A 19,743-nucleotide genomic window follows, 5' to 3' on the forward strand; every position below is an offset into this window, starting at 1 on the left:
CTTACTGTCTCTTCAGGAAAGCATACTCAGCATTTGACATTTTAGAACTGGCATCACCAGGAGCTGATTGGAATATTTAAAGTCCCTTTATCCATCTTGCACTTGATGGCTCAAAACCTGGAAGTTTTGAACAATACGCAGTTAAAATTAAGTTTCAGTTTTGTAGGTATATCACAGGGATGAACAATAAGTGCTGATCTTGCCAATGATCCCTTAAAATGAGGGACTGTCCAGATCATTTCAGAGATCTATTTAATATCAGCCACATTTGCATATTAGCTAGACCAGGTAAGGATGGTCAACTTCCAGATGGAGTTTGAGGCAGTTTCATGGTTACAATGACTGACTGACAACACAGGCTCCAAGTTGTTGTTCAAATTCATATTGAGCTGGTAAGGGGTGAAAACTAAGCCCATTTAAAATTTATTTTATAAATTTTATGCACAATAGTAACATGATCATGCAGTGGTTGCATCACATTTCAGCCAGTTATAGTTCACCACAGGTGTTTAAAAATGACATTGTATTAATTTCATCTGTGATTAGTAGGCAGGAGACAATTTTTGCATGGGTCTACTGAGGATACAAGCAGGATGTTGTCATGGGCATGTAATTTTATTATTTGCTTTTATAAAAGAAAGCTAATCTGATTTTTTAAAGTGATTGACATGCCAATGTAAAACATAACTCCCAGGAATCACATGACTGTTCCCGCCGATTAACTTCAGCTAGAAAGATAGACAGGCTAAAGAGTTCTCTCAACAACAACCACAGAGGAAGCCATTTCTAATTCAATTAAACATTGGAAACACAATGAGTCCTTACATGTGAGAATCTAAGCTTCCAAGTCAAAACAGGAAACCAGAAGGATATCTTTCTCTCCCACCATAATTAACTTTAGTTTCTTCAGCAAAAGTTAAGATACAAATCACACTGAAGATGGCTGCCAAATAGGTGATTCTCACCACGTAACAGAAGTCCAAGAAAAACTCATCTCAGAAAAAACATGCTCTTTCAGAAATGAACCACTTCTCTCCTACAAGAGTTCAGACAATCTACTAGTGCCTTATTGGCAGCACCAGATGAGGAACAAGAAACATTCTCTATATCCAAAAGCTTACTCTACCTTCTGAGTCCACCCACATCAGCAAACTCCAACTAAACAACCACAGAAGTCATCAGAACAGCTGATGTCTGGCTTTCATGAATTCAACTCCTTTAGCTAGAAAAGGGAAATCTTCCAGCATAGAACAGATTGATCTTATTCTTGTTTTTGCAAGTCTGTGTTGTGCATCTTAACTTCTCATTTGTGGTTTACATTTTATTTAACTAACGTTTCCTCGGCAATATTCGTGCAATAAACTAAGATCTTATTTTGTTTTTAAACTAAAACTTTGTTGCTGGTTATTTTTAAACAGGAATACTCAAAACTAAGAATTTATCGATTATAGATAGAGTTGTTGTGGTTCTGTTCGCCGAGCTGGAAGTTTTTATTGCAAACGTTTCGTCCCCTGGCTAGGCGACATCATCAGTGCTTGGGAGCCTCCTGCGAAGCGCTTCTTTGATGTTTCCTCCGGTATTTATAGTGGTCTGTCCCTGCCGCTTCCGGTTGCCAGTTTCAGCTGTCCGCTGTAGTGGTTGGTATATTGGGTCCAGTTCGATGTGTTTGTTGATGAAGTTTGTGGATGAATGCCATGCCTCTAGGAATTCCCTGGCTGTTCTCTGTCTGGCTTGCCCTATAATGGTAGTGTTGTCCCAGTCGAATTCATGTTGCTTGTTGTCTGCGTGTGTGGCTACTAAGGATAGCTGGTCGTGTCGTTTCGTGGCTAGTTGATGTTCATGTATGCGGATTGTTAGCTGTCTTCCTGTTTGTCCTATATAGTGTTTTGTGCAGTCCTTGCATGGTATTTTGTACACTACATTAGTTTTGCTCATGTTGGGTATCGGGTCCTTCGTTCTGGTGAGTTGTTGTCTGAGCGTGGCTGTTGGTTTGTGTGCCGTTATGAGTCCTAGGGGTCGCAGTAGTCTGGCTGTCTGTTCTGAGATGCTCCTGATGTATGGTAGTGTGGCTCGTCCTTTTGGTTGTGGTATGTTCTCATTCCGTGGTCATTCTCTTAGGCATCTGCTGATGAAGTTGCGCGGGTATCTGTTTTTGGCGAATACCTTGTATAGATGTTCGTCTTCTTCTTTTTGCAGTTCTGGTGTACTGCAGTGTGTTGTGGCCCTTTTGAATAGTGTCCTGATGCAGCTTCGTTTGTGTGTGTTGGGGTGGTTACTTTCATAGTTTAGGACTTGGTCTGTGTGTGTGGCTTTCCTGTATACCCTTGTCGTGAATTCTCCGTTCGGTGTTCTCTGTACCATCACGTCTAGGAATGGGAGTTGGCTATCCTTTTTTTCCTCTCTCGTGAATCGGATTCCTGTGAGTGTGGCGTTGATGATCCGGTGTGTTTTTTCTATTTCCGTGTTTTTAATGATTACAAACATGTCATTGACATATCTGACCCAGAGTTTGGGTTGAATTTGTGGTAGGACTGTTTGTTCTAACCTTTGCATAACTGCCTCTGCTATGAGTCCCGAGATTGGTGATCCCATGGGTGTTCCGTTGATTTGTTCGTATATCTGGTTGTTGAATGTGAAGTGTGTTGTGAGGCACAAGTCCAGTAGTTTAAGTATGCCGTCTTAACGGATCAACGGAACACCCATGGGATCACCAATCTCGGGACTCATAGCAGAGGCAGTTATGCAAAGGTTAGAACAAACAGTCCTACCACAAATTCAACCCAAACTCTGGGTCAGATATGTCAATGACATGTTTGTAATCATTAAAAACACGGAAATAGAAAAAACACACCGGATCATCAACGCCACACTCACAGGAATCCGATTCACGAGAGAGGAAAAAAAGGATAGCCAACTCCCATTCCTAGACGTGATGGTACAGAGAACACCGAACGGAGAATTCACTACAAGGGTATACAGGAAAGCCACACACACAGACCAAGTCCTAAACTATGAAAGTAACCACCCCAACACACACAAATGAAGCTGCATCAGGACACTATTCAAAAGGGCCACAACACACTGCAGTACACCAGAACTGCAAAAAGAAGAAGAGGAACACCTATACAAGGTATTCGCCAAAAACGGATACCCGCGCAACTTCATCAGCAGATGCCTAAGGGAAAGACCACGGAATGAGAACATACCACAACCAAAAGGACTAGCCACACTACCATACATCAGGAGCATCTCAGAACAGACAGCCAGACTACTGCGACCCCTAGGACTCATAACGGCACACAAACCAACAGCCACGCTCAGACAACAACTCACCAGAACGAAGGACCCGATACCCAACATGAGCAAAACTAATGTAGTGTACAAAATACCATGCAAGGACTGCACAAAACACTATATAGGACAAACAGGAAGACAGCTAACAATCCGCATACATGAACATCAACTAGCCACGAAACGACATGACCAGCTATCCTTAGTAGCCACACACACAGACAACAAGCAACATGAATCCGACTGGGACAACACTACTATCATAGGGCAAGCCAGACAGAGAACAGCCAGGGAATTCCTAGAGGCATGGCATTCATCCACAAACTCCATCAATAAACACATCGACCTGGACCCAATATACCAACCACTACAGCGGACAGCTGAAACTGACAACCGGAAGCGGCAGGGACAGACCACTATAAACACCGGAGGAAACATCAAAGAAGCGCTTCGCAGGAGGCTCCCAAGCACTGATGATGTCGCCTAGCCAGGGGACGAAACGTTTGCAACAAAAACTTCCAGCTCGGCGAACAGAACCACAACAACGAGCACCCGAGCTACAAATCTTCGCACAAACTTTGAATAGATAGAGTTTATAGATTCATACTGTGAGCGACTCTGTGGTACAGTGCCTGGTATATTTGTAACAATGTACAGTGTGTATTGGGAGCAGTCCATTGTTACACACATACTGTCAGCATAAGAAGGTTGTTTTCCTGCATGAACCTATATCATGGTATAACAAGCAGCAGACATATTGAAGTAGACAGCAGGGACTGTAAGATAGGTCATAACAGGCAGGGAATAGGTGCTTCTATGGAATACTGACTGTAAATGAACTCAGATTTGAGCCCTGCCCAATTGTTAAGTTTGACTCAATAGGCAGCAATCAATACATAAACTATTTCAATCCAAGATTAAAAGGGCTGTGATATTTACATAAATTGGACCCCAATTAGCTGTGCCAAAACTTTTTAAGAAGTACTTATATTTCTAATGTAATCGCTGCTTTTCAAATCACCAAGGCGGAATATGCAGCACGGGAACAGTTGGTGGCAGAGATCATCTCTGTTTGTCTGAGTAGGTACTGTATCTATCATTGGGTCTATTTTCATAATTTAGCAGCTCAGTGTTGCTTGCAGCTGCAAATATATTTATATGATAACAAACTTTGGTTAAATGGCAAAAGTAAAATGTATGTCCATAATTTTAGATTGAAAATTGGTAACAATGTTTAAAAAGGACCAATTTGTCCAATTATCACCTAAGTAAATGTAATATCCCTTTAAACTGTATTCTCCCAAAATAACACACTATGTTAACTTCCTTCTGGACACTCTGTTAATTATTTACATTCCAAATTCCTGTTCTATATTTACAGTGGCATTTAACTATGCTTTTGTATTGTTAACTTTTATATATAAAATATACACAGGCACTTAACTCAGGATTTCTGCTCAATTAATTACAATACTGCATTAGAGCTATTAGTTCATCAATGTGCAAATCATTAAGCAGTGATTAAAAGGAGCATCTCCGCAGAAATACTTGATATCACGTGTGACACTTACATTAAAATCATAAAATTGTTGGCTGGTTACAGTACATGAGGAGAGAATTCAGCTTGTCATTTCTGACCTGGCTATCTGAAGATCTACTGTAAAACAAGACCCCTTTCCTTTTCCTGAAACTTTCTTCCCAACCTCTTCACTACACCCACCAAACAGAAACACTCCAACACCCCTTGGAAAGTCAGAATTGTATCTGCCACCATCAATTTCAGGTAGTGCATTCCATATCCTAAACAATCATAGACAAAACTCTTGTTTTCCATCTCATCTTAAACTTCATCTTCTGGTTCTTAACCCAATGAGAACTTGAACACTAGGTCATTAATGTAAAAGGAAGGAACAATGTGGTGTTATTAACAATTCCTGGGGAATGCAACTCCAGTCCAAGAAAAGAAACAAATATTTACCACAACACCTTCTTGCCTATCAACAGGAATTGAATACATCCTATACTGATGTGCATTCACCCAAAATCCTGCAGTACAAACCCGTATTGCCCCCTGCCTTTTATCCTTGTCAAGCCTAATAATCAGATACGAATCAGATATAATAATCAGATAATCAGATTCCTGAGGAAGGGCTCGTGCCCGAAACGTTGATTCTCCTGCTCCTTGGATGCTGCCTGACCTGCTGCGCTTTTCCAGCAACACATTTTCAGCTCTGATCTCCAGCATCTGCAGTCCTCACTTTCTCCCCTAATAATCAGATAACCCATGACCAGTTAACGGTTAAGTGCAATGACCATCCCTTTTAATGCATTTCTCACATTTACAGCAATCCATCTACATTGTCATTCATCCTCAGCCTTATGCTCTCCCTGAAAACCAGCTTCACCAATTCATGCACCAATCAGGTGATCAAGTTAAATATTTGTTTTTTCTCCATCTCAGACGTGAACACAAAACACTGAAGAGAGAGAAAAGGACTGGAATGGTCCACCACAGATGGAAGTTAACTGTTGCAGAGGAGGAAAGTGCTGGAGATCAGTTAAATTGACATTCCAGACTGCCAGAGATGGGAAGACTGGCACCTCCCAGCAGCCCATTGACAAACATCCATGACCCACATATCATACAACACTTAGTCATGGCAACTTGATTTTAGTAGCAAGAGACTCAAGCAAAACTTCTATGTATGAGTGTGTAGTTTGTATCGTCCATGTAACACCCTCGGTCCTGGAGGGACGCTGTCTCGTTTTTACTGTATCAGTTGTATATGGTAGAAATGACAAATAAAAAGCTACTCTCCACTAGCAACAAACTCAAGAAGTCTCTCATTCATCATCATCACAGGAGAAGTTGATAAATCTGGCATACAATCCATTAGTGACCTACCTTATGCATTTGCATTGCCATCTGATCAGTGCAGAGGATGATTTCAATAGGTTCTTGGCAAGAATTGGAAGAAAAATACATATCCGGGGCACGGGGGGTGTTGAGTTGTACAGCTGCAGGTAATATGACTACCTAATCCATTAGGGAGCAGGTTCAAGGATGCTCCAGGCATTTACAACTGTCTAGCATAGCAATGTCATTCCTATTATAATATAGTTCTTGTGACGGGTCAGGAAAACAGAATTGAGATTATTCATTTCATAATTAAAAATGATAGAATGCGCTGTTACTAATTGACTATTTACCAGATTCAAGGAGGAGTCAGTCTGCCTTCACTGTCCAGTTATTCACAATCCAACATAAATACAAACAACTCTTCTACAATTCAGATTAGCCCACCTGCAAGTGTGACCAAATTGAAAATGTGCTCTCAGTTATATTGCCAGAGAACACATCCATCCACACTCAAGGGGCTCAGCATTTGTAACATTAGCAGGAGTAGAAGTTATGCTTTAGTTATACAGAATAAACAGCTTATCATATATCAAATAACAACCTTGTAATGACTTCCCTGTGGTGAATCAGCATCACAATAAACATCAAAAAAGGCATCAAATGATTTTTTGGAAGCTGTACTGATAACTGCACAACGTGTACCAAGACAAAATCTCCAGTAGCTTGTTTCCCAAGTTACTTCAGCCATCCAAAATGGCTGCAGTTCCAAATGCAGCAACTATCAGTACAGAATATTTGAATGGTTAGTTTATGCAGATTAGTACATTATGCAGTACATGTTGCATAAAATTAATTTCTTGATCTTTGAACCATGAAGTGAAATGATTGCAGAGAAAAATGAATCAAGACATTACCACCACATTTTACGAGGTGATTCAACTATTATACTCTCAATATAACTTCAAAGGATTTACTATAACATGGAACAATTCCTATGTGACAAATTCAAAAGTTCTGCTGCCTTTTCCAAAAAGAGTCAGGTGGCCTGAAACAGTAGGTAAACTATGCTTATCAGGATAAAAAGGACTTATGCTAACCAGTTCCTTATGAGATGCTAATGTGTAAAAACTATATCTTTTTTATCTCTCTGTATTTTTGGTTGTGAACCAAAATGGGAAAAAGGACTATTTTGAAAAGTAAGGATTGTCGAAGGGATTACTGTACAAAACAAGCCCCTGAAACGTACAATGCTGTTTACATTGTTGCTTGTTGAAGAAGTGGGGCAGATCAGGAGATCTGGAACCAGGGGGATGTGCACTTCAGCTGGCAGAAATAGCTGATTGGTCTGTGGAGTCGTGACAGATTACTGTCGACAAAGGCTTTCTGCCTGCCAACAACAATGTGATTGGTTCCCAGTAACTAACCAGCTAGTGGGTATAAACAATAAGAGTCAGAAGCCTTTGGAACTCGGAAAGGGGATGTCATGCCCTTTTCTTTACAATAAAACACCTAAAGTCTGAAGGAAAATACCTTTTCTATTTACCTTATCCATGCTCCTTGTGATTTTATATACCTCCATATGGTCACCTCTCAGCCTTCAAAGCTCTAGCGGAAATACTCCCAGCCTATTCAGCCTCCACCATAGCTCAAACCCTCCAACCCAGGCAACATCCTTGTAAATACTCTTCTGAACCCCTTCAAGTTTCACAATATCCGCCCTATGGCAGAGTCCTGAATTTCACGTAGTGCTCCAAAAGTGGCCAAACCAATGTCCTGTACAGCCGCAACATGACCTCCCAACTCCTCTACTGAACACACTGAACAATAAAGGCAAGCATATGAAATGTCTACTTCACTATCCTATCTATCTGCCACTCTACTTTCAAGGAGCTATGAACCTGCACTCAAAGGTCACTTTGTCTTTAGCAGAGACAAATACCACCAAGAAGTATTAAGACCATAAGACATAGGAGTGGAAGTAAGGCCATTCTGCCCATCAACTCCACTCTGCATTTAATAATGGCGGATGGGCATTTCAACTCCACTCCCCGTAGACCTAAATTCCTTGCGAGATCAAAAATTAATCAATCTCTGCCTTGAAGACATTTAACATTCCAGCCTCCACTGTGCTCCGTGGCAATGAATTCCACAGGCCCACCACTCTCTGGCTGAAGAAATGTCTCCTTATTTCCATTCTAAAATGACTCCAATTAATTGTAAGGCTGTGCCGACAGGTCCTAGTTCCCCGTCTAATGGAAACAAATTCCCAGCATCCACCCTTTCTAAGCCATGCATTATCTTGGTTTGTATTAGATCTCCCCTCAACCTTCTAAACTCTAATTAATACAATCCCAAGATCCTCAGCCGTTCATCATATGTTGGGTCTACCATTCCAGGGACCATCCGTGTGATTCTCTGCTGGACACGCTCCAGTGCCAGTATGTCCTTCCTGAGGTGTGGGCCCCAAAATTGGACACAGCATTCTAAATGGGACCTAACTAGAACTTTATAAAGTCTCTGAAGCACATTGCTGCTTTTATATTCCAACCCTCTTGAGATAAACAACAATTTACATTTGCGTTCTTAATCCCAGACTCAATGTGCAAGTTAACCTTTAAAGTATCCTGGACTAGCACTCCCCGATCCCTTTGGCTTTGGCTTTATGAATTTTTCTCACAGTTTAGAAAATAGCCCATGCCTGCATTCTTTTTTTCCAAAATGCAAGATCTCGCATTTGCTCACATTGAATTTCACCAGCTATTTCCTGGAGCATTCTCCTAAACTGTCTAAATCTTTCTGCAGCCTCCCCACCTCCTCAGTACTACCTGCCTGTCCACCTAACTTTGTATCATTGGCAAACTTCACCAGAATGCCCCAAGTCCCTTCATCCAGATCATTAATATATAGAGTGAACAGCTGCGGCCCCAACACTGAACCCTGCGGGATACCACTTGTCACCAACTGCCACTCCAAAAAAGAACCTTTTATCCCAACTCTCTGCCTTCTGTCAGACAGCCAATCCTCAATCTATGCCAGTAGCTCACCTCGAACACCATGGGCCCTCACCTTACTCAGCAGCCTCCCATGAGGCACCTTATCAAAGGCCTTTTGGAAGCTAGATAGATAACATCCACTGGGTTTCCCTGGTCTAACTTACTTGATACCAATGAAACTCTTCAGGCACCCCAGGTTGTTCATGTCGATACAATCGCAACAATGTAATGAGGGCTTGAATTCAGAGAGATAAATGCACACATCTGTGTAATGATTTGCATGAGATAATGGGCACATATTCTGTTTATCTCAGTATATTACATTGTCGAACTGATAGAAGTGTCAGGAGTGATTCTCCGGCCTCCCCAATAGTTTTCTACCGACAACATTCCCAGCTGGATATACACCTTCATCGAGTATCTTTTTCATCCTGGATGTGGGGAAGATGCCTGACTGTCACTAGTGCAGAACGATCACAAAGAATCACCTCACCAAAAGTATGCCTGTATCGTAAGAAATTATAGCAAAAATTATCATTGATTTCTCTGATGTTAAACTTTTGTTTCAGAGCTACTCCTTGTCTCTTCTTTTAAAGACCATAAGACCATCAGATATAACAGCAAAATTAGGCTATTCAGCTCCACCATTTGATCATGGCTGATATGTTTCTCAACCCCATTTTCCTGCTTTCTCACTGTTGCCCTTGTTCCCCTTACTAATAGAGAGCCTATCTATTTTGGTTTTAAATGCATGCAATGACTTGGTCTTCACACCTTGCTGCAGCAATGAGTTTCACAGATTCACCACCCTCTGGTTGAAGAAATTCCTCCTCATCTCAGTTTTAAAGAGACATCCCTTCACTCTGAGGCTGTGTCCTCAGATCCTAGTCTCTCATACTAATGGGAACATCTTCTCCAAGGCCACTCTATCCAGGCATTTGTATAAATTTCAGTGAGGTCCCCTGCTTCAACCTTCTAAGCTCCATCAAATACAGATCCAGAGTCCTGTACTGCTCCTGAAATAAGGAGGTCTTCATCCCAGGATCATTCTTGTAAGCCTGCTCTGGAACCCCTCCAAGGCTGGCATATCCTTCCTTAGATACAGTGTCCAAAACTTACCAGATATTCCAAAGTAATGTAACCAGAACCTTATACAGCCTCTTCAATATATCTCTGCTCTTGTATTCTAGCCCTCTTGAAATGAATGCTAACATTGTATTTCCTTTCCCAATTGCCAACTGAACTTAACAGAATCCTGAACTAGGATGCCTAAGTCCCTTTATACTTCAGATTTTTGAAATATTTCTCCATTTAGAAAATCGTCCACACCTTTATTCTTCCTACCAAAGTTCATAAACTCACACTTTCCCACACTGTATTCCATCTGCCTCTTCACCATTCTCCTAGCCTGTCCATGACCTTCTACTGCCTCCCATCTTCCTCAACACAGTCTGAACTTGCATATATCTTTGTGTCATCTTCAAACTTAGCACAAATGCCCTCAGTTCCTTCATACAGGCTGTTAATGTAAAATGTGAATAGTTGCGACATGAATACGGACCCCTGCGGAACTCCACTAGTCACCAGCTGCCATCCTGAAAAGTCCCCTTTATCGTCATTCTCTGCTTTCTGCCAGTCAGCCAATTCTCCACCTATACCGGTTCCTTACCTCTAACACCATGGGCAGTGGTGTTAGAGGTGCTATAGCAGCCTTCAGTATGGCACCTTGCTAAAAGCCTTCTGAAAATCCAAATTAATCACATCTGTTTTCCCTCCTTTGTCTAGTTTTTGTCTTTTTTTGGAGTGTAAGAGTCTTTATTCTACCATTAAAGCTTCAGCAATTGGCTTGGGTATCCTTATGACCCCATTCTGTGATTTTGATTGAGTTCAATGGTGGCTCAACATGGCGAGGCAAAATTCTGACTTACCACAATTCCATTAAAAACAATGGATGATATTGAATTCATTTTGCACTCAATATTGGGGTGATATCTTCAGTAGAATTGCTTCTTGGCACCATCTCCAAAAAACAGATATCAAATGTCAATCAAGCACTTAAGTGCTGGCTGCTGTACTTTTGTCTTATCAGGTTGACCTCTTTCAGAAGCTGATAGCCACTCAGAGGTCAACAGCCATTAGGAGTTATAGGCAGTTGTCTGAAGTCTCAGCTCCTGAAGAACTGGACCAGACCGAAGGTGAATATTTCATTTTGGGGACTGGGCTTCGAGGGAGAGGGTTTGAGGGATGTTTGGATGCAAGGTTAGGGATGGCTTTCACAGTCCATCACCCTGTTCCCATTCTCACCCCAACTCCCCCATATTGGGGTAAATAAAACCTAGTCTTGCAGGCAAGCTGCTGTGGGTCCATTCGTGGAAAGAAACAGCCTGTTTTCTCACCTGGCAGGGAATGTCAGTCATCAGGCTGATGCTGATTTGAAACCCTTAAATGGTCGTTACTTGACCACTTGAGAGCCTTATTGGTGGCAGGTCAGGAAGGTGGCCACCTGGATGATGGTTCCTGAGGTGATGGGAAGATGGTGGATATCTCGTTTGCACCAACCTCCCCCACCACAATGTTGTTGTCATTCCTACCACTTCTTGGGCAGGGAACATCCATCTCAATGTCTGACTTAAAATGTTTAAGGTAATTTCAATACTGTGTCACATCTCTCAATTTGCTATTTATTATACAAGTCATAAATACATCGATTTTAGACTGTATACCCTATTCTAACACTATGCTATTTTGCATTTTTTTTGAGGGAGACAGAACAAATTGGACATCCCATACAATTTGCGTTGTTCTGTACATGGAGCTGAGGAGGACAATTATCACACTTACTTAAACATTCAAATTTTGTTTCTGATGTGCTTATTGACACCATCATTTTACCATGACAAGGCAACAATGTTAGGAGTAAGTATTCACAGTGAAGAAGTTGATTGAAATTCACAAGGTTGTGCTGTGTGATGTTAAAGTAATTATGAATTCTTTACATCTTCACTTACAGACAGCTCTGGTTTTGATTTGAAAATGCGATAGCGAGAAAACAGAACATGCTGTACCTGATTTAAGAGGCTACATGTTCTACACTTTGAAACTGTCAATTTGGGACCTGCGTTTCACAACAGTAAACAGCATGCTTGATGGATCAGAAGAAAAGTAATCATTTAAATACGTTGCTAAAATGATACTTGCCAGAAAACAAGAGAACTAACTCTTACCTCATTGTCAGTATCACAAAGAATTCTAGCAAATCTAAGACTATGCCTGTAATTATGAATAAAACCTCTTCATATCATGATCCATCAATTACCACCTATTTAGCAGTTTATCTTTTTAATGAGCACAATGTATTATGTGCTGGCAGCAATCCTCTGTTTCAGAGTATAAGATCATCACAATTAGGAGCAGATGTAGACTATTTGGACTTTCAAATCTGCTGCATTATTTGAAAATAAATATTCCAATATTCCAATAAATTCCACCTTGTCATGACCACTCCTACCTAAATGATCACCTGCTCTGAGATTATTAATAACCCTGTCTCATTACACATTAATAATTCTTGAATAACCTGTTCTGTGGTTGGTTCTAGAACACATTATTCTAAGAAACTGTCCCAAATATATTCCAGGAAACCATTTTCCAGTCTACATTTGCCAATTGACACATCCATTCTTAATGAAGATTAAAATCTCCTGGGATTATAGCCACAATTTTCTTACAAGACCCTACTATGTCTTGATGTATTCTCTATCTAACAGTGTAGTCTTTGGATGTAGATTTGCTCGCTGAGCTGGAAGGTTCATTTTCTGACGTTTCGTCACCATACTAGGAAACATCATCAGTGAGCCTCTGGATGAAGCGCTGGTGGCATGGCCTGCTTTCTATTTATGTGTTTAGGTTTCCTTGGGCTGGTGATGTTATTTCCGTGGTGATGTCATTTCCTATTCTTTTTCTCAGGGGGTGGTAAATGGGATCCAAGTCAATGTGTTTGTTAATAGCGTTCCAGTTGGAATGCCATGTTTCTAGGAATTCTCGTGCGTGTCTCTGTTTGGCTTATCTTAGGATAGATGTGCTATCCCAATCAAAGTGGTGTCCTTCCTCATCTGTATGTAAGGAAACTATTGAGAGTGGGTCATGTCTTTTTGTGGATGGTTGATGTTCATGTATCCTGGTGGCTAGTTTTCTACTTGTTTGTCAAAGTTACTATTAGGAGGCCCATAAACTACTCCCAGACATATCTTCTTTCTCTTTCTGTTTCTTGTTTTCATGTCAGCTGATGCTACATTTCAACCTCTGAATCAAAATGATTTCTTATGCCTGGGCTGAGGTCATTGAGTCAGCTTGTTTGCTTAAACTTTCTTCCTAGCCTTTCAAAATATCAAATATTCCTGAATATTCAGGTCCTAGCTATGATCACTTTGCCATCATGTTTTCACCATGGCTACTTTCATGATCCCAGCTGATGTTACTGCTGGATAAATAGGATCCCAGAATTACATCTCATCTGATGGATCATTTTGTTTAAAGTGGTGACATTTCACTGAAATGTGAGCATTGCAAAATGCAGATTTAGGTTTAACTATAAAATAATACAAAGGTAATAAAAGTAAAATGAATCAAGGTATTTAAGTATAACATAGGTAGAAAGATTTCACAACCCATGGCAAAGAAAAATTTCATCTACTCCCCAACACCATCACTTCACAGGTACTTAAAATCCAGAGAATTTCATTCTTTATCAAATCTGCACGTGTTACTGAACTGGTCCTTCTCAGTTCCAGTCTGGTGAGGTGAGACACCTTTTTTCTTGACCAGTCTCACAACTAAGAGCTTAGCCTTCCCTAGCCTTTTAATAATCCACAGTGCTCCAACCAAACGGTCCAGAAGTGGTTGTTTTCACAGCATCAGACAATTCAACAGTACAAGTCCCAATATTGTTCATGTGAACGTTGACCCACATTTTCTCACTCAGTGCTCCCAAACTCAACAAGTGTCTGTCACAAACCTCTGGAAAAGAAGTTAACCAGCGTTGATTTATAAAGACGTTTTGCAGAGTTGTACAGTTTCAATTTGTCACATGCCTGTGAATGGTTCATCTTGTTTTTACAGGCATTATCCTGAGCATTGTATCTGAGAGAACGAGTTGTTGGATAACAGGAATTGTTGTTAAAAGTTAAATGACCAAATGTAAATAATTTTATGAAAATTACATTCAATAAGAAATGTTTACAGATTAAAGAGAACGTTTGAATTAAAATGTTTTTTGAAAATTTGCCAGGTTGTATTGTTGAATTTATGTTGCATTGATACTGATGTGTGATTTTATTGATTGTAATTGATTAAGAATCAACTTATTCTGCATTCCCTGGTTTATATAAATAGATGTGGCTCTGGCAAACAGTACATTACTCTTAAAAATTGTAACACCCATAGCTGCAAGCATATGTTTTTTGAATATGTTTTCTTATAATGGGAAATAATAATAGGATGCACACACAGAGAAACTTTTTTTTGTCTAAACTGCTCTATAATTAATGGATCAAATATAAATTCTCATTACAAATGGAATTGAAATGAGACAATTGATTATGAGGCCATCTTTAACCTTTGAAAATTCATTAGTGTTTAAACATGTCATCAATAAAAAGTAACAGTTCAATTCACTGTGTTTTCCATGCATTGCAATCATATTAAACGCTCAAACATCCAAGCCCAATGACTACACTAAATATAGCAACATTACACAGCTTAATAAACTTTTCGATCAGACAGTAATTAAATAAAAGGACCAAAACCTTATACCGTGGTGGTGACTCCAGGAGGAGTGGATATAGGAAGTTCACCTCAAGAAATCACAATATGTGATTCCAGAAAGAAATGAAGAGAACATGCCCCCAGCAATATCAATGGAGCGGAGGTTGAGAGGGGTGAGAGTATTAGGTCGCCTATTCTGGACTTCAACATAGATGTCAGATTAGTGGTGCTGGAAGAGCACAGCAGTTCAGGCAGCATCCAAGGAGCAGCGAAATCGACGTTTTGGGCAAAAGCCCTTCATCAGGAATAAAGGCAGTGAGCCTGAAGCGTGGAGAGATAAGCTAGAAGAGGGTGGGGGTGGGGAGAAAGTAGCATAGAGTACAATGGGTGAGTGGGGGAGGGGATGAAGGTGATAGGTCAGGGAGGAGAGGGTGGAGTGGATAGGTGGAAAAGGAGATAGGCAGGTAGGACAAGTCCGGACAAGTCATGGGGACAGTGCTGAGCTGGAAGTTTGGAACTAGGGTGAGGTGGGGGAAGGGGAAATGAGGAAACTGTTGAAGTCCACATTGATGCCCTGGGGTTGAAGTGTTCCGAGGCGGAAGATGAGGCATTCTTCCTCCAGGCGTCTGGTAGTGAGGGAGCGGCAGTGAAGAGGCACAACAACATCCCTTCTTCTTCAGGCAGCTCAGGAAATGTGGCATGTTCATAAGGACCCTCACCAACATTTACAGATGCATCATAGAAGGCATACTATCTGGCTGAATAATGGCCTGGTATGGGAACTGCTTTGCCCAGGACTGTAAGAAACTATAGAAAGTTGTGTGAACAGCCCAGACCATCACGGAAACCAACCTCCCATCCACTTACACTTCTCATTGCAGTTCTCAGGCTGCCAACATCGTCAAAGACCACTCCCACCCTGGTAATGCTCTCCTACAACCTCTTCCATCAGGCAGAAGATACAGAAGCTTGAACACACGCACCAACAGGTTAAAGTACACATGACAATAAATCAAATCAAATCAAATTAGATCAAATCAAAAGTGGTTTATACCTTCTATCTATTGAAATGGTGTGCAGTTCAATAGACTTCTCAAGGATATAGTGATCAAGGCTGCCTTCCAGGGTATCTGGTGCAGATGTCTAAGATGTAGTTCTGAAGATCTCAGATATCTTGTACACTGATGGTTTATAATCCTTTTCTATTGATGAAGTCTGCTGCTTTATGATAATATAACACTCAATGCAATGTATGTCCAATCTATCGACCCTTCACTTGGGATAGGCTAGCTATATTGCCAAAGCCTATTGTCCAGTCTGCACTACTGACCTCATCACAGGAAATGAAATAAAGTGGTGAGATCAGTCATAAAGTCTATAGGTAAGAGCCTTAATGCATTTAAGGATTGAGAATTGCATGATCCCTGCACAGTTTAGATCAGAGTGGTGCTGGAAAAGCACAGCCGGTCAGGCAGCATCCAAGGAGCAGGAAAATCGATGTTTAGGGCAAAAGCCCTTCCTCAGGAAGTGTCCCTGCACAGGTCCATAATGGCTCCTTGGAAGCAACAGGTTGCATAAAAGTTTAGTCCAGCTATCAGTTCAACAGCTACTGAGATAGGAAAGCCCAACAATTCCTTCCTATCAAAGGTCCTGCTCCAGGGACAGTGTCCCGGGACATCACCAGTCAGTAGTAACTTTGATGAGAAAATGAGGTCTGCAGATGCTGGAGATCAGAGATGGAAATGTGTTGCTGGAGAAGCGCAGCAGGTCAGGCAGCATCTAGGGAACAAGAGAATCGACGTTTCGGGCATTAGCCCTTCTTCAGGAACTTTGAGCTTTACTCAGCCAGAGAAAAGGCATTGCTGTCGATAGACTCTGACCTTCCTGTACTTCCTCTGCTTCCTGAGCGGACCTTCAGTTGCAAGTCTGCATGTGCAGGTTGTTCAGTCTCCACTGTAGGTTGTTGCTGGTCCTGGGCTTGCTCGTGCATCTGTTTCTTCTCCATTTCTCTCAATTGCACCACAGCAACAGCGATGATAACCCCTGTTGTGGTCAGATCATTGAAATGTGGGAAAAAAACACCAGGTCCTTAGGAACGTGAAACAGTCGGCACTTGCATTTCTCACAACTGGTGGCTTAGCTTAATCCTCCATACAAGGGAACATGGAGGATCCAACAACTTGGGCACTGAATGGAATTTTGAAACAGGGATCTATAACGGATGAATGTGGCACAAGCCATGTCATGTAGACACTGAAGGAGATGGTAAGTGCTGTTTGATTACCAATTTGGTTTTATTTAATGATACCAGAACTAGCACCCAAGAAAAGCATCAGTGAATGTAACAGTGAGGTGGTTAGTGCTTTACAGTTCAACATGAGAGGAACTTACTTCCATGACCTTGGAGAGCTCATGAGATATTGCATTATCCTTGCACATAATGAAGGATTTGTTTGTAGTGGCCACATATATGGTGCACATTCAATGAGTGGTTCCTGGCGTTCTACAGGACCATTGATAGACACCTCTGCAGGAAACCAGCGATGGCTCTGAACCCACCGCCTCTCTGATGCCCTGGCTTGATCTGAGTAAAAGTGCTTGAATTGGCTGCCCTTTGGTACAAGGCCTCAATTATTGGCTTGGTGCAGAATGAGCTGCTGACTGGGAGATCGCACAACTATCGCCTGCAATTATCCTGAGGTTTAAAAATTGAGGATCGTGGTGTCCTTTGCAAGAGACAGCCACCATGACCCTGTAATGTCACATCCCTCTCCAATAATGCAGACAGCTCCCAAACTGACTGTCCGCACAGACGTTTCAGAATGGTACTTCTGCCATTGCGGAGTATCATCCACGGGTTAGCCTGAAGTTATAGCTGTGAACATACAAGTGACGTGGACACCAAACTTACTCCAGAGTGCTCTCCCTTTCCCCTATCTTGACCTAATCTACCTCAAGCAGGTCATTTCAGGCAGCTCGCCTGCACTTCCTCTCACACGTGAAATTTCAACTTAGTGTGTAATAAATTGTGCGAATTAGCAATTCACTTTCTGTAGATGGCTGCACACCAGTTGCAGGAACAGTTAGCATTTCCATCCTAATCCTACCTCCAGGAAAATGGCTGAGTACAATACCAACACCGTGCCCAGCAATGTGAATCTGCATGCTCTGCTCAACATTTTGTAGATGGTAAAAGATACTCAGTGGTTCAGAGGAAGAGAAAAACAGCCACCACAAACACAGTAAATGCTAGAGAGTCACAGCAGGTCTGGCAGCATCTGTAGAGAGAGAAACAGAGATAACATTTTGTGTCCAGTATAACCGTTCTTCAGAAAATAGCCAAGTTGGTGATGTCTGATGAAAGGAATTCCAAGTCAGTTGGTGATTGGGCTGTCTAGTTGAATTGAACCTGTAAACTGTGACAGGATTAGTCACAAGTGGGTCTCTTGCTCATTTTATCTTGGCCTACAAAAATCCAGAACATTCTTGGAAAATGCATTAAACCAAATAAAGAGACTATGATGCTATGTCACCTTATCCTGCTGATGTAGAGTATAATTTTATAACGATACATCATTATAGTTTGCTGCCTACCTATTGCACACTCATTGACAATATTCCCTTCAGTAATGTTTCCATCAGCATATCTGGCTGTTCAGCTGCATGGTTTGTGGTTGCACAACCGTCACTACCATACCGAGAGCAGGAACCATTTGCAATTGATGGATTTGCAATCTAACAAAGTTCCCTTGTTAGAGTTACTTTAAAAAATGAATTGGCCTTAATGCTCCAGGCAACATGCTCTATCCACCTTCTGGAGGGATTAAACATAACTTAAATGCAGCTAGACAATCCTGGAGAATAACCATGAGATTTAGCCTGTACAAAGATGCTGCTGGACTTCAAATGGCAATAAGTGAGGGATACACCACCATGCACTTTGGCATGGACTGTTCAGTACTCACTATAAGACAAGATTACTCATTTCTAAATACGCATTGGATGAAAGGAAACTTGCGTGATGCTGAAAGTAGACATAACTTTGAGTTAATGATTGCCACAAATGTTTAATAATGTTTGCTGAAGTAAGAAACATGAGCAACTGCATCTATCTTTTTCAACAACAAACAAACAAGAAGGCATGAATACTCAAACTGTTTCTGTACAAGTTACAGTTTTTATTGCTTTCTAAGAGGTGCTGCCTTGAGCTTACAGAATAAATCCCCAGTGTAATTTCCTTTCATCAAGGGATCAGCTTCAGTAAACTGAGAGTAATTTCAAAGCTTTGAGATTTATTCTGCATCCTGATGCCTCACACTTTACTCTGGTGGTAGCAAGTAGCTAGATTAGGAATTCCTATAGCTGATGTTTGACAGGAAAAATAAAGCTGAGATATTACTCACAGAGGAGAAAGTGAGGTTTGCAGATGCTGGAGATCAGAGTCGAGAGTGTGGTGCTGGGAAAGCAGAGCAGGTCAGGCAGCATCCAAGGAGCAGGAGAATCAATGTTTCGGGCATAAGCTCTTCATCAGGAATGAGGCTTGTGGTCCGAGGGCTGAGAAATAAATGGGAGAGGGGTGGGGTTGGGGGGGAAGGTAGCTGAGGAAGCGACAGGTGGATGAAGGTGAGGGAGAAGGTGATAGGTCTGAGGGGAGAGTGATGGACAGGTCAGGAGGGTGGTGCCGAGCTGGAGGCTTGGGACTAGGATAATGTGCAGAGAGGGGAAATAAGGAAGATGTTGAAATCCACGTTTATCCCATGTGATTTTAGAGTCCCAAAGAGGAAAATGGGTAACAGTTTGGCGATGGAGGAGGCCCAGGACCTGCATGTTCTTGGT

Source organism: Chiloscyllium plagiosum, unplaced genomic scaffold, assembly GCF_037043375.1.
Source record: "Chiloscyllium plagiosum isolate Xiang-an unplaced genomic scaffold, Cpla_swu_hap1 HiC_scaffold_6, whole genome shotgun sequence".
Taxonomy (NCBI): Eukaryota; Metazoa; Chordata; class Chondrichthyes; order Orectolobiformes; family Hemiscylliidae; genus Chiloscyllium; species Chiloscyllium plagiosum.